The 18,879-nt window shown below is 29.9% G+C and overlaps 1 protein-coding gene and 1 non-coding gene across 2 annotated transcripts in view; one reads left to right on the plus strand and one right to left on the minus strand.

Annotated features, from left to right (window-relative positions):
- LOC143197617 (zwei Ig domain protein zig-8) overlaps positions 1-18,879 on the minus strand; it is a 653,866-nt gene that overhangs the window by 543,491 nt on the left and 91,496 nt on the right. The gene's annotated exons all lie outside the window — the stretch shown is intronic.
- LOC143197827 (U6 spliceosomal RNA) lies at positions 664-770 on the plus strand. Its single transcript, XR_013006079.1, has one exon. It is a non-coding gene; the product is annotated as a U6 spliceosomal RNA (small nuclear RNA).

An 18,879-nucleotide genomic window follows, 5' to 3' on the forward strand; every position in this document is an offset into this window, starting at 1 on the left:
AAATATGGGGTTGCATTAAAAATTCAAATCAACTAGTCATACAACGCTGTCAAAACAAGGTTCTTCGATTGATTACCAATGCCTGTCGCTATGTAACTAGTGAAGAACTGCACGATGACCTGGAAATCCAATGGATATGCGAAATTATCCAAGATTTCGTCTTGAGACACGAAAGAAGATTACTAAATCATACTAAAGTGGAAGCAATACAACTGCTGGACAGCGCGCAGGATGTCAGGAGATTGAAGCGAATAAAACCATAAGTTAATAATTAATAAATAATTATAAATTTATAATTGAAGAATACATACTGATGTATTTTGTCGCACTCGTCTTGCTTGTTAATTAATCCAAGTACATAGGAAAAATAATAATAAATTAATTGTAAATTAAGATTGTACTAAGCGTATCTAATAAAAATTTTATAAAAAAATTTTTAATTTTAAGCATTGTCCCGTATTGGTCTCGTATTGTTGGAACTAATAAAGAGCTATGGCAAGTTAAGATACAAAACGATCAAGAATAGTATTATCAAGTAAAATTATATTTAACATTTTTTTGTAGCGAGAACAAATTAATATATCCGCCTTATCGGAAGGTATATACAGCCGTGAAAGGAAAACCTGACATATGCGAAAATATAGAATAACAAAATTCGAGAATGTACTCGCTTCGGCGGTACAAGTACTAAAATAGGAACAATAAAGAGAAGATTGGCATGGTTCCTGCGCAAGGATTTCTCGCAAAATCGTGAACCATTCCTCATTTTTTTATTCACAGATGAGCATCCTAGATTCGGGCTCCGCTATACATATAGCCCTTTCCTCAGCTTTCAATTCTCTATTGATTTAACCCTATGTTCGTCCTCTTTACTTCCTAGAGTATTGTGGACTTGTGCTGTTGATTTATATGGAAGTGATCATTTTCCGATAATAATCCAATCACATTCAAGATATAGCTATTCTTTTGATTCAACTATTACTCAAGATACACCTAAATTTCCTTATTCCGGAGCTGAGTGCCACCGATATGAATCTTCCTTCATTTATTGAAGGCAATGCTAATGGAAAACTAGATCGGTTTTGGCATAGCTATTGCATCTGCAGCAGAAGAATCAATCCCAATCAGTTCTTCAAATTGTCATTCACCTCCCGTACCATGGTGGACAAGAAAATACAAAGCGATAATTACGAAGCGTAAACGGGCTCTGAAAAGGTTCCGAGTAAATCCTACGCAGATACATTTATTAGCCTATATACACGCAAGAGCTATTGCCAAAAGAACGATTAAAGAAGCCAAAAGAACTTCATGGTATACCTTTATAAATAACCTCTCATATAACTCCTCTGCCGACAATTTTTGGAAGGGTATCAAGCGACGGAAAGGTATTTCCAGTTCACAAATTTAGGAAATTGCCTCAGATAATAAATAGATGGGTGACGAATATCGATGACATTTCCTCTTAACTGTCCCTACATTTCTCTAATTCAACCGATGACTGCCCTCTTAATGAGGATTTTATGGGAGCTTCACTGTCCAATAACTTTTAACGAGTTCGAAGGCTTACTTATCAACAAACGATTTAGTTTATTTGAATTGAAGAGATCGCTCTCCAAATGTCGCTCAATTGCTCCCGGTCAGATGGTATACCCATTCCTCTTTTAAAAAATCTTCCTGCCCCTGTCATTCAACACTTGCTCAAGATTTATAACGACATGTGGGTTAAATATTCTTTTCCTTCTAGATGGGAACAAAGCATTATTATTCCAATTTATAAAAACCAGAAACTTCACAAGAGCCTCTCTAGCTACAGACAAATCTCCCTTACCTGTTTAAAATTTTAGAACGGATGATTAGCGAAAGACAGAATTGGCTTTTACACTCTAAAGGTTTTATTTCGGTCCATCAGTATGGCTTTTCAACTGGCAGATCAACAACTGAACCTTTAATAGAATTGGAAACTGTTATTACCGATGACAGCAAAGTTAAACATACGATCGTGGCCTTTTTGGACATTAACAAGGCCTTTGACCTTGTCTGGAGACAATTAACTGTTAAACACTACACGCTACATTCTTAGGACATGCGGGGGCAATATATAGTTCTATATCTCCAATTCCTCACATGATCGCAAATTTCGTTTACGAATACAGCGGCATTATTCAGCTGTTTATCCTCTTAAGAATGGAGTTCCTCAAGGTTCTGTTCTTAGTCCTATACTGTTTAACATAGCAATAAATTCTATATCTGATATTCCCAATTCCAATAAACATTTGAGGCTACTCGCAGATGACATCATGGCATTCTGCTCTTCTTAGAATCCCAGGGAAGCTTCTGAGATAACGCAAAGTTATTTCAATATATTTGCTCAGTGTGCTCGAGCAAATGGATTCACAATATCCCCTACAAAGTCTTCAATAGTGCATTTTTGCAGAAAATGGCATTGTACTAGGCTTCATTCCCTGACTCTGAATAAACAACGAATTCCTGTTAAACAGAGTGCAAAGTTTCTTGGTGTTTACTTCGACCAAATACTTACTTGGAAGGAGCATATATACAATTTGAGACAGAGAACCAATAGGGGCTTAAATATAATTAAATTTATTGATAATCGCCAAAGGACTGGCTGTTGGAGCATATAAATCTAGCTATGTTGTCTATAATGTCTTGCTGGCATTGAACTGCTTAAATATAGACGATTCAAGCTAATTCTTAGAGTAGCCTACATATTTTGTTCCATACCAATAATCAACAAAATAATAAATCTGTCTACTAGAAAACGTCATGTAGGCTACGATCTTTCAAAGGCCAGTTCTTTAGAGTTATAGACATGATCAGCCTTAATATAGATAAACTGAACATCTCCAGCTTCACAATTCTCCCACCATGGATGTTTCCATCATTGCCCACAAATAGATCTCTAACGATCCACAACAAGGATAATTTTGGTCCTAAAATCTTCAACGGCCTATTTGACTATCTTCTATCGCTATATCCAAGCTATAAAATTTTGTACACGGATGGTTCCAAGTCCTCCGAGGGGGTAGGCGCAGCTGTTTATGGATCCTCTAGAATAGAAATTTACAAACTTCATAAACATTCAACCATACTATCGGCATAATTAACAGCTATCCGGAAGGCTCTACAGATTGTAATGGAGATTGAGTCCGGCGATTGGTTGATTTGTACTGGCAACTGAAAATGCAACTTTTGTTTGGGTCCCCAGTCATGTAGGCATAGCGACATAGAGGTTAATGATCGAGCAGACAAAGCGGCTACAGAAGCCACTCTATATGATAGATATATTCCCAGCTTTCCATATTATAAGGATCTATATCCCATTATTACGACTAAAATAGATAAATTTGTTGAACTGGAATGGGACTTGCTGGAGGGCGATAATAAATTGTGGTTTATAAAGCAAGACTATTTTCTTCTATAACATTAACCAATAGGTATAAGCAGGTCCTGTTAAATAGGCTAATGATCGGTCATCGTCAGTTCTCACATTCATGTCTTATGACTGGCGATGTTCCTCCGTTGTGTGATTATTGTGGACTAGTAAATACAGTCCGACTTGTTTTACAATCATGTGTGGCTCTACGGTCTATTCGAGATAGACATAACATACCTAGAAATCTGAAAATCCTGAAAACTTCAAACCACATTGATAAAATATTTGATTATTTACATAAAATTCATTTATAATATTCTATTTAATTTCTTATATCATATTTAATTTTATTTTGGAGAAACCAAAGTATTTTATATTTATAACATTTACGTTATATTTTATCTACTGCTTTGGTCTCAATATATTATTATATTATGTATTATGAATTATAATTTTTGTATACTATTATTGTTTTATATGTGCTTTCAAGTTAATTTTATTTATTTATGTATTTTTATATTTTATCTATATTTTTATATTTATCCGCTGTATTATATATTCTACTTATTATATTGATATATTTTAAATGTGTAATATTTATTTATGTTTTATCTCGTTTTATATACTGACTGATTATTATTTTATTTATAGAATTTGTATTTGTATCGTTTATGTATTTTATACATGTTTATTATGTTTTGATTTTGTTAACTAGGCATACTTAATAATATATATTGCAGTCCTAATAAAATTAATATACGTTTAAGTCACCAAATAACAACAATGTTGAAGTGACTATAATTTAAACAAAAATTCGAGAATAACAAAATATTTAGAATTTCTAAATCAGCTTTTTATTTAACTTGATGGGAACCTGGCGAACCGAGAACAGCTAAGCGATATGGTTCTGGAGACATGGTATGGCATTGTACTAGAGGCCATTTTAAAGGTTATTAAGAGTTTTCTGTAAATTTTAGTGATATAAATTATGATTAATTTTAGATTTCTTTCGTAAATGAATTTCTTGACAAAACACTAACCGAATATTCCAGGTAATACATACGTTAATTTGTGCATCAACAGTTAAAATGAATGCTTCAAAGAATATTAACCATTATAAAATAGCTTCATAGAATTTGACATCATTTGTTAACTTAATGGAAATTATATTTAATTAAATGCCATTTAATTAAATAGTTTTGTTGCTAAGTTTAGTGAGTGTTGAGAGTTCTTGAGATAATTTGCATATATTTTAATATGTTTTAATTTACAGACATCTCTTATTTTAAATAATGTTATATATCAAATATATTTCTGGTCTTATATTGAAAATACCGTGAAAACAAGATTTAGTAACAAATCAATTTTAAATTATTCCCTTTACTTCGTTATGAGAGAAACATGAGTAACTTAATAAATTGTGATCAAATTTCGACCACAGGGCATATATGAATTAATATATCAATATTGTTAATACAAGTTTAATAATATCATGAATTAAAATATGATAGATGATGATAATGTTTTATGATTCATTCAAATGTAAATATATACGAATATACTGACATAAGAAAAGGTAGCGTTTCTTTTAGGCAGGTCATAAAAAATAAACTCGTCCCGGCACTTAACTTTCTCTCCCCGTTTTAATTTATTGAATAACGTTCCAGAATTTTTGGTTTGATTGTGAACAGATCCAAACGGGGAAAATTGATACAGTAAAATGCAAATATTTTATCCAGCATTTTCCTTTGTTTCATTCTTTAATCCGACAAATCTTGGCCAATATTTGCACATTTTCCTCCTTTATTCAGTTTATAACAAAAAAAAAGGGAAAAAAGAACAAACGAAGTTTTGCCACATATAAATATAAAACTTCGAAACTGTATTCCCAAAGTACTTCAATATTTATCTTGCTACGGATTTTTGTTGTATCTCGACCAGCTCGAACTTTTAATTTTGCTTTTATTGTATTCAAATGATGAGTCTTTTTAATATAAATAAAATATTCCCGTGGCTACAGTTATTCCGATATTTTCGAACTATTTATTTTACTACAGTATTTTTTTGTATTGGAAAATATATAATCCATATTTTTTCACTGCAGAATATTAAAATAAAAATCGATATGTAAATATCTAAATACGAGACACAAAAACAAAGTTCTGTCCTATTTAAAGTAAATATTCCTAACGCCGTTAATATTTTATAGATTATAATATTTTGTAGATTTAGCAAACAATACTTGCTTTAACCAGTAGTAAGTATGATTTTAGCAGCTTAATAATGCTACGGTTTATTCTATATTTTCTATGACTTAAAAAAAATGAAAGATTTAGAAAAATAATCCAGAGAATATATATATATATATATATATATATATATATATATATATATATATATATATATATATATATATATATATTGATATTGATATTCTCTAATGGATTCTAAATTTTTTAAGTCTTAGAAAATATAGAATATATTTTTGAGGTACATTGTAAGGATAAACCGTAGCATTATTAAGCTGCTAAAATCATACTTACTACTGGTTAAAGCAAGTATTGTTTCAATCAACTGTATTTTTCACTACAAAATTCACTGACACACACTTCAAATTTTACATTGACCTGTTATGTTTATTACATATTCCAAAGAAGAACATAAAAGAACACAAAAGGGGTTGTCACCGACGAAAACACTTAAAAATCGACAAAATTATTTTGAATGACCGTAAATTGAAATTTAATAAAATAGCAGACACTATAGAGATATCAACTGAACGTGTACATCAAATCATTCACGAATATTTGGCTATGAGAAAGCTCTGTGTAAAGTAGGTGCCTCGCGCGAGCTCACTTTTGAACAAAAACAACGAGTTGATGATTCGGAGCAGTGTTTGAAGATGATCAAGCGTAATACAGGAGTTCTTGCGTCGATATGTGATAATGGATGAAACGTGGCTCCATAATTTCACTCCGAAGTCCAATCGACAGTCATCTGAGTGGACTTCACATGATGAACCCGTTCCAAAGCGTAGGAAAACGCAACAGTCGGCTGGTAAGGTTATGGCATCTGCATTTTGGGATGTTCATGGAATAATTTTCATTGACTACCTTGAAAAAGGAAGGACCATCAACAACGACTATTACATAGCGTTATTGGATCTTTTGAAGGACGAAATCGCCTAAAAAGGCTGCATTTGAAGATAAAGAAAGTGCTACTTCACCGAGACAATGCACCGTGTCAGAAGTCAGTGAAAACGATGGCAAAAATCCATGAATTGGGCTTCGAATTGCTCCCCTATCCACCGTATTTTCCAGATCTGGCCACCAGCGACGATTTCCTGTCTCAGATCTCAAAAGAATGCTCGTTGGGAAGAATTTTTCGTCGAATGAAGAGGTGATCGTAGAAACTGAGGACTATTTTGAAGCAAAGGACAAATCGTACTACATAAATGGTATCGAAAAGTTAGAGGGTCGCTATAATCAGCGTATCACCCTTGAAGGGAATTATGTTGAATAAAAAAACTAATTTTGCCAAAAAAATGTGTTTTACTATGGTTGGCCGGGGACATTCCAATTGACCTGTTATATTGTAGAAACTACCAGAATATTCATAAAAATCCTTGGATATTAGCGGCGCAGGTGGTCAATCCTTCACTAGAACCACATAACCCATAAAAATGACAGAATTATTGCAACTTCAATAGAACTTCAACTTCAGCACTTCAATGGTTATAATTAAAAAAGCGCTTATTTACCCAAAAAGTACAGAATTACATTTCCACATTTAATGAATAAATTAATTTGAATTATTGAACAATTAGATATAAATACAAACTATATATAGAATAGAAAATACATGCCGTAATAAATAGATTAATTAATTCGAACGCCTTTATCTGTTCGTTTATAAAACGATTTCGTAAATTTTAACAATGTATTGAAGCATACCTAAGTAATCAATCATTTTAAGTGATACAATGAGTGTGAAAGACAAAAATAAAATAATGTAGGCAACTAGGATATGAGAAATAACAAACATTATGGTATTGAACGTAAACTCTATAATGGATTGATTTCTTGACAGCTAACTAAAAATAAATAACTATTAAATAAACTTTAATATACTAGAGTTCTCCATTAACAATCATCCTCCGAAATGAATTAAATTACTGTTGTTGTATTACTGTAATATGTTGTTGTAATCACTAATTTACTAAAAAAATATCAACAAATATTTAAAATACATAACCAAAATGTTATAAAAACCGTTTTATTCTTGTTAAAAAAAATTAAATGTCTCAATTGAGTTAATACTGCAGGTTGAACAAAAAAGGGCATCGCTGAAGAAATAAAATGAGGTGTATAAACTGGAAGCTGTAAAGCGTCCCTGGGTAACAATAAAACTTTGATATCAAAACACTTAAGAACTACCATATCAGTTGCTAATGTTGTGTGAAATGCGTGGAAAAAAGCTACGAATGATGTTAACATAAAACAGTCCTTTTAAGTTCACTGTCTGTGCTATTATTTTTAACTGTTTTACCTGTATATTTAAGATACGTAAAAGTTTTATTTTATTTTTCACATCCCCTAAGCAAGGGGATAAGATTAAAGTGACCTAAAGCTCTCGAAAAGAGACATAAAAGAACAAATTGTGTTTTATTTCCTACATACAGTCGATGAGATAATAAAGTTAATTTCAAACATTTTCAATTGTATTGCTTTAAAAACTATATAAACAGAATTACTTAATTTAAGAATATTTTTAGTAATTAATTAAGAATAATTACATTAGTACCTATTTTATATTATATTAGGCCTATAAATTACTTTATTGTGGAAAACCGATACAATGTATTTTATTCCAAAGTATTGTCCATCGGCAGCCGCTACTTTTTCAATTTTTCAGGCAATTTACCGATTCCATCTCGAAAGAATGATGTATCTTTTGAGGCTATCCACGAATCGACCCATTTTTTTGGTAATGCGCTGCTCAGGCAGGGTCATATGTTGGAATAAGTAGTAATTAGAAGGAGCAAGGTCTGGAGAATAAGGCGGGTGGGGAGCATATCCCATTTTAATGTTTGTAAGTATGGTTTCACTGATTTTGCAACATGTAGTCGAGCATTGTCATACTGAAGAATTATATTGTTGTGTTTTTGCTGGAATTCCTATCATTTTTGCATATTACTCGGCCGTGATGCAACTTCCCTCAAATTTATTCGGTATAAATTCCGATATTGTCTTCACACGTCGACGACACGACATACTGAAAAATGTGGCTTCAATATAAAGTTGGTTGCAAATGTAGCCGATGCCATTTAATACATAGTAAAACAATTAGTTGTAAATCCCTTAAAATTAATTTAAAGGCCTTAATTTTAATAATTTTTCTTGTAAAACAATTGTAAAAAGGAAATGAGGCTTAATAACCCTATGACTAACCAGCATAAATGATTTGGCACTTACTATAATATCAGCTTTTAAGCATATGCACTAAATGCGGTTAAACCAAATAGTAATAAAAACAATCGTTATTTGGTTGGGCATCAATAACACTTTATTTTCTTAAATAGCCGTGATATTTTAGTCCACAAAAAGCACATAAAACTTTATGCTGTTAAACTATGCGATAAAGCCGAACAAGCTTTTATAGCATAGATAAAGGAACATTGCTATAAAATATTTTGTATATAGATATTGATAATAATAAACTATACGGGTTTATTTCTCTAACTAACAATGTTGCAATAAATGTCAAGGTGTTAAAAAACAAATGTGATCACATCATTAATTTAGTGTTGTTTTTCACATGATTTATAACAATACTCATGGAAAAAAATAGATATTCAATAAATGTTTCGTTATATTGAAGAAGTGCGGTCATTGTGAGGAAGTGTGGAAGACATTGGAAGTGGGTATTAAAGAAGTAACAAATTGCTCTTACTTAGTAAATTTTATTTTACTAAAAGTTGCGTCACAAGTTAGACGGGCAATTTATTGTGTATTTATATTAGTTAATTGTATAATAAAATTGTTTGTCGTTACTTATAATAAATATGTTTTACACATATTCATAAAAACATTAATTGCAATTCATAATTATCAGTCATATGAGACCACAATTATATTTACTCATAAATAATTACAAAATTGTTAAAATTGGGCTCATTTATTTGTAAAAATGTATGTAAATGTTTGTAAAAAACAAATAAATAAATATCTAAATACCAGACATAAAAATAAAATTCTGTCCTATTTAAAGCAAATATTCCTAACGCCGTTAATATTTTATAGATTATAATATTTTGTAGATTTAGCAAACAATACTTGCTTTAACCAGTAGTAAGCGTGATTTTACTAGCTTAATAATGTTACGGTTTATTCTGACAAAATATAATTTGAAAATTGTTTTTTTTTGCAAGAAAATGTGCCTCAAAAATATATTCCTTATTCTCTATGATTTAGAGTAAAAATAATCCATTAGAGAAAACTTTCAAAGAATGGCAACTTATTGTGTGTTTATATTAGTTAATAGTATAATAAAATTGTTTATCGTTAACTATAATTAAAATGTTTTACACATATTCATAAAAGCATTAATTGCAATTCATTCACCAAACAATATTTGCTTTAACCAGTAGTAAGCGTGATTTTAGCAGCTTAATAATGTTACGGTTTATTCTTGCAAAATATAATTTGAAAATTGTTTTTTTACAAGAAAATGCGCCTCAAAAATATATTCCTTATTCTCTATGATTTGGAGTAAAAATAATCAATTAGAGAAAACTTTCAAAGAATGGTAACTTATTGTGTGTTTATATTAGTTAATAGTATAATAAAATTGTTTATCGTTAACTATAATTAAAATGTTTTACACATATTCATAAAAGCATTAATTGCAATTCATTCACCAAACAATATTTGCTTTAACCAGTAGTAAGCGTGATTTTTAGCAGCTTAATAATGTTACGGTTTATTCTTGCAAAATATAATTTGAAAATTGTTTTTTTACAAGAAAATGCGCCTCAAAAATATATTCCTTATTCTCTATGATTTGGAGTAAAAATAATCAATTAGAGAAAACTTTCAAAGAATGGCAACTTATTGTGTGTTTATATTAGTTAATAGTATAATAAAATTGTTTATCGTTAACTATAATTAAAATGTTTTACACATATTCATAAAAGCATTAATTGCAATTCATTCACCAAACAATACATGCTTTAACCAGTAGTAAGCGTGATTTTAGCAGCTTAATAATGTTACGGTTTATTCTTGCAAAATATAATTTGAAAATTGTTTTTTATAAGAAAATGTGCCTCACAAATATATTCCTTATTCTCTATGATTTAGTGTATAAATAATCCATTAGAGAAAACTTTCAAAGAACGGCAATTTATTGTATGCTTATATTAGTTAATAGTATACTAAAATTGTTTATCGTTACCTATAATTAAAATGTTGTACACATATTCATACAAATATTAATTGCAATTCATAATTATATTTTCTCAAAAAGGATTACAAGATTGTTAAAATTGGGTTCATTTCTTTGTAAAATATGACGTTGATAAATCTGGTACTTTCCGAATTTTATGGACACAAATATATGAAAGTCGAATTTTTATGTTTAAAAATTGGTTAGACAAAGCGAACATCATGATTATTATTTTCTGATCATGATATATATAAATAAACCCATGTATGGTTTCAGCTACCTAAATGTTGATGGATATTTTTTAGCCGCGCCTAAAAAAAGGCCCCCTAAAAAAGTTAATTGGAACATTTTATTTTTGAATCAATCTTGAAACATACGAATATTTCGTCGCAATTTAATCTCGAAACGGAAAGTTTCCTCTCATTTACCTTAAAATTCGTTGAACCGAACTACTTTCGGCTATATGTAAGCGGTATTATACGCAGCAAAAAATAGAGACCCGAAAATCTCAACGGCTTTAAAAGGATATCGAAAAAAATTCTCAGAAAGTTGTAAAAGAACATGAACGTGACCTAATGGCACATGGAACGAAAATGCTACTTAAAACGTCTAGAGCAGGCGTTGATATGTTATTCAGTTTAGGTAATTATGTCTATTTTCCAATTTTTCTTTTCTTATCTAAATGATCCAGTGTAGCTTAATATATATAGCCCATTCAATAAAACACTGAACTCACGTCATCAAAATTTATAACGTCAAAATGTCGCAATGTTGCCACATGAAGTTGAGTTTTTGGCTCTGAAACTCTAATCTAAATTAAATAATGAAACAAAAATAATGTTATGAAAAATAATTTATTTTTATATCTATATCTAATGCATATATTATCGAAGGACTTAAACTACAGTTAATTATATAGCTACGTTAGTTTGTAGGTTAGGGTTGCACTGAAATCTTTTCGATACCACCTATCATGTAGAATTCTAGGATCGTTTTTTAATGTAGTAATATTCCCTGGAGGCCTAAATCACCTAATTAACCATTGTATATCCAAGCAATGTATTTTACTTTCCTTAGAGATAATATGTATCTTTTACAGTTAGTTCTTGTTTCCTCCGTTGCATTATCTCCATATCAAGTCATTTTGATGTCACTGTATGTCTCCTTAGTTTCTTCTGTTAGTACCAGTGTATATCTTTATCGACAAAACTAGATTTTATGTCTGCATTTTCTCTAAAACATTTGCCACATCTGAAAAATATTACTTATCTAATCATATATTTTAACCAATTGCTCATGTATTTCCGGAACAATTACATACATATCTCTACTACACTAATAACTGTGTGTAGTAGTGCCTGTGTACAGTTTTCCTATATAATAATATATAGTTACTTATACTTGTTACCACACTCATCATCCCATCTTAGTAATTGTCAGCATTAGGTCAGAATCTCACATCCTGAAAGTTTCATTTGGTTCCTGTCACTTTCAGAGCCGCTATTCAAATCAATCACTAAGTTGTTAATTTCAAATTTATCTAACACTTGTCCAATTTGTGCAACGCGATTCCACCATTAGTCAATTTCGTCATCAGTATGTCTGATGGACTTCATCCAAGCCAAAGTTGTTATTGAAGATAATGCTTCTTTCCACATATCCAGACAGTTCTTGCTTGTATATCATTCTTGACCTGTATGTTTATTGTAATAATTCTTTTCCACGCCCCATATTATTTCAATTGGATTGAATATGTAGTAATATGGAGAAAGACATAATAATTACATAAAAAAGTAAAATACATAAAATGCAATTAAAGATTTCATTTATATTCACCGATTAACAATTTGAAATAGTTCTCTCTTTAGCATGGTTTATCAAAAGCTAATTTATATATTGCAAGTTATTCCTTAATTGCAGCCCTTTTCAATCCACCTGTTAGGATATTTTCCACCGGTATACTATGGTATAGTGCATTGTCCATAATAGAAATCGATGATTCCTCCTAATTCTTTAAGAGCTATGACTACCTCACGGTAGTCAATCTTGGACTAACAGGAAAACACTAAATCTGTACCAGGAATAAAACAATTCCTGTTCCCAGTATGAAGAACAATATGTATGCAATGGACTCGTTACAGTTCAAAATAACTGATTAGAAACGCGCAAACCCTTTCTGAGTGTAAGTACCTAATGGCTACGGTATTTTTAGTCAGAGAAGTAATCAGCAGTGATTTGAAATTTATCAAAACAAGCAAAGCGCCAAAACAACGTTTGCCGATTCATAACCTTTAATTATTGTCACTAATGAAAACAGGACGAATTTGGTATTCTAATTCGATTACATCTTCGAACGCATCAGACAGCATTAGATCTCTTTTTAACTAGAATAAAATGAGAAGAAAAATATTGTCTGTAATACATTAAACATTTTGATGACGTGAGTTCACTGTTATTTTGCATAAATTATATAAATTATTTTATTTATAATATATAAATGTATTTGATTTATTTGTGATTAATGTTAAAAATAAAAGCAAATAACTGAGAAAAAAACACGAAAAAATAGCTTTTCTTACTAACCCATTTTATTTAGATCTTGTGGGTTAATTAACTGTTTTATTTTTTATTATTTCTCGAAATGCCACAAAGTATTGTTAATGGTTGAGTTAATAAAGATTAAAGATCTTGATGATATTTAAGACAACGAAATAATTAAAACATTACAAACAGTAAATTAAATTGAATTGGTCCAATTACACCAACAAGACGAGCAATTATCCACACCCCCACGCTACTTCACTCTAATCAATTTACTAGTAATACATCATGTTAACACTACTAGAAATATATTTTTCTATCAATTTCAGCAATTAGATGGAACACCAGAGCACTTAAAGGGGAATTTGTATGGGTCTTTCCCTGTGGGAATTCTACCCTTGCACCACTTCACGGCCATTACAGCGGGGATTTCTAAAACGCCCTTTGGCTGGTTGACATCAATAAGTTGATGTGTAAAATGCATATCACACGCCTTTAAAGTATATTTTTTATATTCCACTAGCTCATGTATATTTCATTTATATATATATATATATATATATATATATATATATATATATAATGTGTACTGTATTTATTGGATTTTGTACTAAAAATAGTTGATTAAATGCAATAATATTGTTATAAGAAAAACAATAAATGGAGAAAAATAATGAATAATATAAGAATTCGTCCATTTTACTTATCATAGGCTTTGAACCACGGACCTAACAGCGGACCATGGAAAATATTATTTTTCAGCCAATGACTGCTGATTGTAAAGTACTCAGTATGGACATTAATATTTTATAATTTTACTTAAACATTTACAATCCATGAATGGTCCAAGCCCAAATTGAGATTCGAACCTACGACGTTCTTGAGCAATAATATCGGTATTATAGAATAAATATCACACTTTATAGGTAGATAAAAGTCATAAACTAATTAAATAAAATATCTTCCTTTTTCTTTTTTACCTTTCTACTATAAGCAAGATAAAATAGCATCCTGCCAACAAATAGTTTCTAATAAGATTAATTGAATAGTGCAAATTTTAGTTACAGGACATAACTAGGCAATTCCGTTTAGCAGTCACTATATCTGGGTTTTGTTGAAAAATAAATTATATTATTTAATATATAAAAGAAATTAAAGTATAAAATTATGTATTCTGTACGTACAAATAGTAACAATTGCATTAACAGTAATAAAAGTCTTAATTGTTTAAAAATATTGTATCTTTCTATTTTACCTAGTTTCCATCACACCTATATACAACTTTCTATTTTATTGACACAATTTTATAAACAAAAAACTAAGACAATGTTCATTGTGTTAACTTTTTTTAACATAATAATATAGGTATAATACTACCAGGCTCGGTCGGCGCAGAGATAAAAGCGACAGGACGGTCTTCCGGCTGTTGCGATAGTCGCGAATTCCAATCCTGCTGGAGCATGATCATAAATTTATGTTTGTGATTGTTTAACAATTGTGTAGGCAAGAGTGCAAAATCCGAGAAGAAAAATGATCTCAGTCACGCCAGTAACTAGGCTGGGTAAGACCGGATGTCTTCTGGGATGATCTCCAAGTCGGACACTCGCCCACTGATAGGATTAATGCCGAGGACCGTGGTTCGAAGCCTACGTTAAGCAATAGGACCAGTCCAGATTAACCCTAGTTGTTATAATGGAGATGGGAATATTTTTTTAATAACCAGCTTAGACAAGACGATCCTCTATTGATTCGATAGTCGTTGGTTTGAAACCCATTCAGAGCAGTTTCCGGGATGGTTTGTAAGTTTAAGCAGTAATTCTAATAGAAACCCGAAAGACTACGCCAGCATATAAGTAACACCCGTGGCAGCATCAAAGATAATATATTTAGAGTTTGATATATTGCTCAGAATTAAATTTATTATTAGTTACATTTATTTATAAAGGCGATAATAAACAAAAATCAAATGATTTCTGATCATTTAGCAATAGCCTTAAATTAGCACGCCATTTTTAAAGCTATATAATACAGCGCGTCGTATATTTATTACATTGACGCAATACCATCGATCAATTTTTCATTTTAAACGTATAACCATGTTTACTGTTCTTTTTCAATCAAAAATGTTTTGATTTATTGCATTTATCAAAAGTGTATTGACGTTTATTAAATATTAATGATATTTAACTTATTGATTCTATTTACTTTAATATTTTTATTATTAATATTGATATTCGAACTCTATTCTCTCTAAACTTTAAAATTGATATTTTATATCAATTCTAAACTGGACATATTTTTTTGTACATCATTCGTATTATATTGGTGATATATGAAGTTTGAAAAAATGTTTTTCAGTATGAAATGTTAAACAAAATGCTTCAAAATGAATTTTCCAACTTAATGAATTTTATATTTTACATTAATTAAATATTATATTTTAGAAGGATGTTTGTATAAAATCCTTGTAAAGTTTCCACCTAATATAATATTAAAATAACGGAAAAGTTTCATGAAGAGTAATTTCCTCTCTTAGATGATTAATTCTGTACTTTTTCAGTTGTTTTTCTAAGTAAATGTAAATATTATTCAGCTTTTTTCCCATCGTAAACAACTAATTGAATCGGTATTTGTTTTGTATGTTTTGTCAAAAGAAAACTGTCAGATAACAAGCTTAAAAAATAAACCCGCAACTGATTTCTGTAGATCCTTTCATTAGAATCGTTCAAAAATCCTTAAACCCGGTAATGGATCAACAAATATTTCAGTTCCTTAATCAAAAATGAGAAACTGTTTATAGCAATCTTTTACTTTACTGAAACTCGGAACTTTTCGTAAAGTTAATGTTAACTTTATCTGGGAGTTTTAATTAAATGAATCACCTAATATATATTACGTACGTTTTAACGTAAACAAAACTTTTTGAAAACAGCACATTCTAATGGCGTAATCTATGTAGGTAAACAAAGGTATTAAGTATAAGGATGGTTGTGAAGGTATCACCAATATGTTCAATCGAAAGTGGTATTAAAATTTCGAATCATGCATGTCAAAATAAATTAAAATCTTCATTTAATTAACATCAACTAAACATCAACTTATTCTGTGTTGAGCAAATCTTAGCGCAAGGAGATTTAGTAGAAACCTTATCAGCGACTGTGAGCAATATCTTGGCAGAAGTATTAGATTAGAAAGGCTAAAAGTTTAAGCTAAGGCTCTCCTCATCACTAAGGCTAGAATTTAGAACTACCTCTATAATTCCACATCAAAGAGGAACATGAACCCAACAAGACAGCTCGAAGCAAGTTCGTATAACTCATATAATTATTGTAAACTGTTAATTGAATGTAAAAATTCCGGTGAGAATCTAGTGTTCAGAAGAAAAAGAGCATTTTTTTATCAATACATTTATCGCAATATTTACTCTATTCTCCAGATTTAGTTCTGTTTCTTGTCTATTTCATATATCCATATAGATCTTCATCAGAGTAAAATAACTGTCATAGTATAGTAATTCGACAGATTTTCAGATTTAAACAGTTTACTATATATTCATTTTTTATATTCTATACTCATTTTGTGAATATTATACGTGATATATAATTTTTGACTATTATATCCAATTGCAAAAACAACCGAGTAAAGTACTCTTTTGGTATACATGTCATAACAACTTTGGCTATAATCACGAAAAGTTAGAGAAAGAAATAAGATTTCATTGATACATTAAATAACTTTCTCAATGGGATAAAATACACAGTAGAATATAACAAACTCAATATTGACTTATATATGAAAATTACATATTAATAATATATTTAATATTCGATATATTTAATCTGGTATTTATAAATCTTTAAAAGTTGGTTGAATAGTAGGAAAACCATATTGATCTACTACAATTATTTGGTTTTTGAAATATATTTGACAAACAATAAATTTAGTTTTATTATTTATAGATTTAAATGAGTATTCCAATGTAATATTTATAAAAATTGACCTGATACAATATTGTATCATAGAAAACAATATAAAATAAACATGAAAATGTATACACATGAAAATGCAAAAAATGCATAAGTTCGACGTTTTATATTTGGGAAAAGAAAAAAAGCTATTCAAACAGCTTGTTTGAATTCATTAGGTTTAGTCCTTGTTGTTTTAGGATAGAAAATATATTAAGTGCTAGCTTTCCAAGCAAACGATAGGCTGAATGAAGGGCAGAATATTAAACTAGATTCCCGAAAACTATAGCGAACAAATAAGTTCGATTATACATAAAAAGAAAATAAATCTATTTGCTGATACATTTTCTTATGGAAGGATAAGAAATCCATATCTTACATATTGTAAAACATAATAACATATCAAGTGAAAAGTACCCATCCCTAAGAATAAATATTAATATACTTATAAACATATTTTCTAAAAATATTAGCACTATTGTTTTTAAACGTTTCTCTACCAGTTTTATATAACAATGAATGATCTTTTTCAAAATGGTTTCTATAAAATAATTCTTATCATTTCTGTTTGTGAGCAAATGTAAGCTAGTAGTATTAATTTATGCATTTTTTTAAAGAAAACTTCTTGTTCACATAAAGATTTATGCTGTTAATTTTAGCAAATTATCAAAAGTCCTCTGAATGATAATTTTCCTCTTTGTAACTCGTACTACACCGTTTTATTTATAGCTTTTTTAAGTTATCATATTTTTCTCTTTATATCTTGGAGATTGTTTAACAAAATGCTCCACAGCCATTTCCCATAAATGGTTGTAGCTTGAAAGTTGTCTTTTCTCTCTAAATTATTCTGTTCCTGTTACTTTATAATTCTCATTACCTGTTAGAATGCTCAAAAATGCATCATTTCTTTTTTGTTTCTTGGAAAGAATCTATTTGTTGTAACGAGATGTTAATATTAGTTTGCATATAAGAAAATATTTATTTTCTGTTACTTTTGTAATTTTTTTGTTTAAATAATTTTGCTCATTTTTGGGAATGTATACACCAGAATAAATTTAAATTACAGCATTACTTTGTACTATAGAAGGTTATACAGAGAAGTTTCGCACCAAATTTCAATTAAATACGTTCAGTAGAACTTGAGATATCATATCAACCGTCTCGAAAAAATTACTGTCGATAAAAACGCAGTTAAAGTTTCGTATTTAGATGCCCCCTCACTATAACAAATTTATATCATCGAAAATAATTTAATTTTTAAAAAATCCTAAAAAAACATATTCTTAAAGGGTTAAGCCTTGAGAGGTTTGAGTATCCTAGATTATAATACCTCCTTTAATAAATACGGACATTATGATTCTTATATTCTTTAAATTGTTTTTTTCTGTTCTGCAAATCGACTAAAAAAGGAATTCATATTTACGTCTTGGGATTAAAGCTGTAGTTTTTTTTATCCTGGGGATATGTCCGAAGCATTAGAAATAAAACGTAAGCGTGTGTTTTATTAAGTTATGAATGAACGATTTTTAAACC

Source organism: Rhynchophorus ferrugineus, unplaced genomic scaffold (genome assembly GCF_030347505.1).
Source record: "Rhynchophorus ferrugineus isolate W39M unplaced genomic scaffold, kcgeb_rfMv2 rfM5, whole genome shotgun sequence".
NCBI lineage: Eukaryota > Metazoa > Arthropoda > Insecta > Coleoptera > Curculionidae > Rhynchophorus > Rhynchophorus ferrugineus.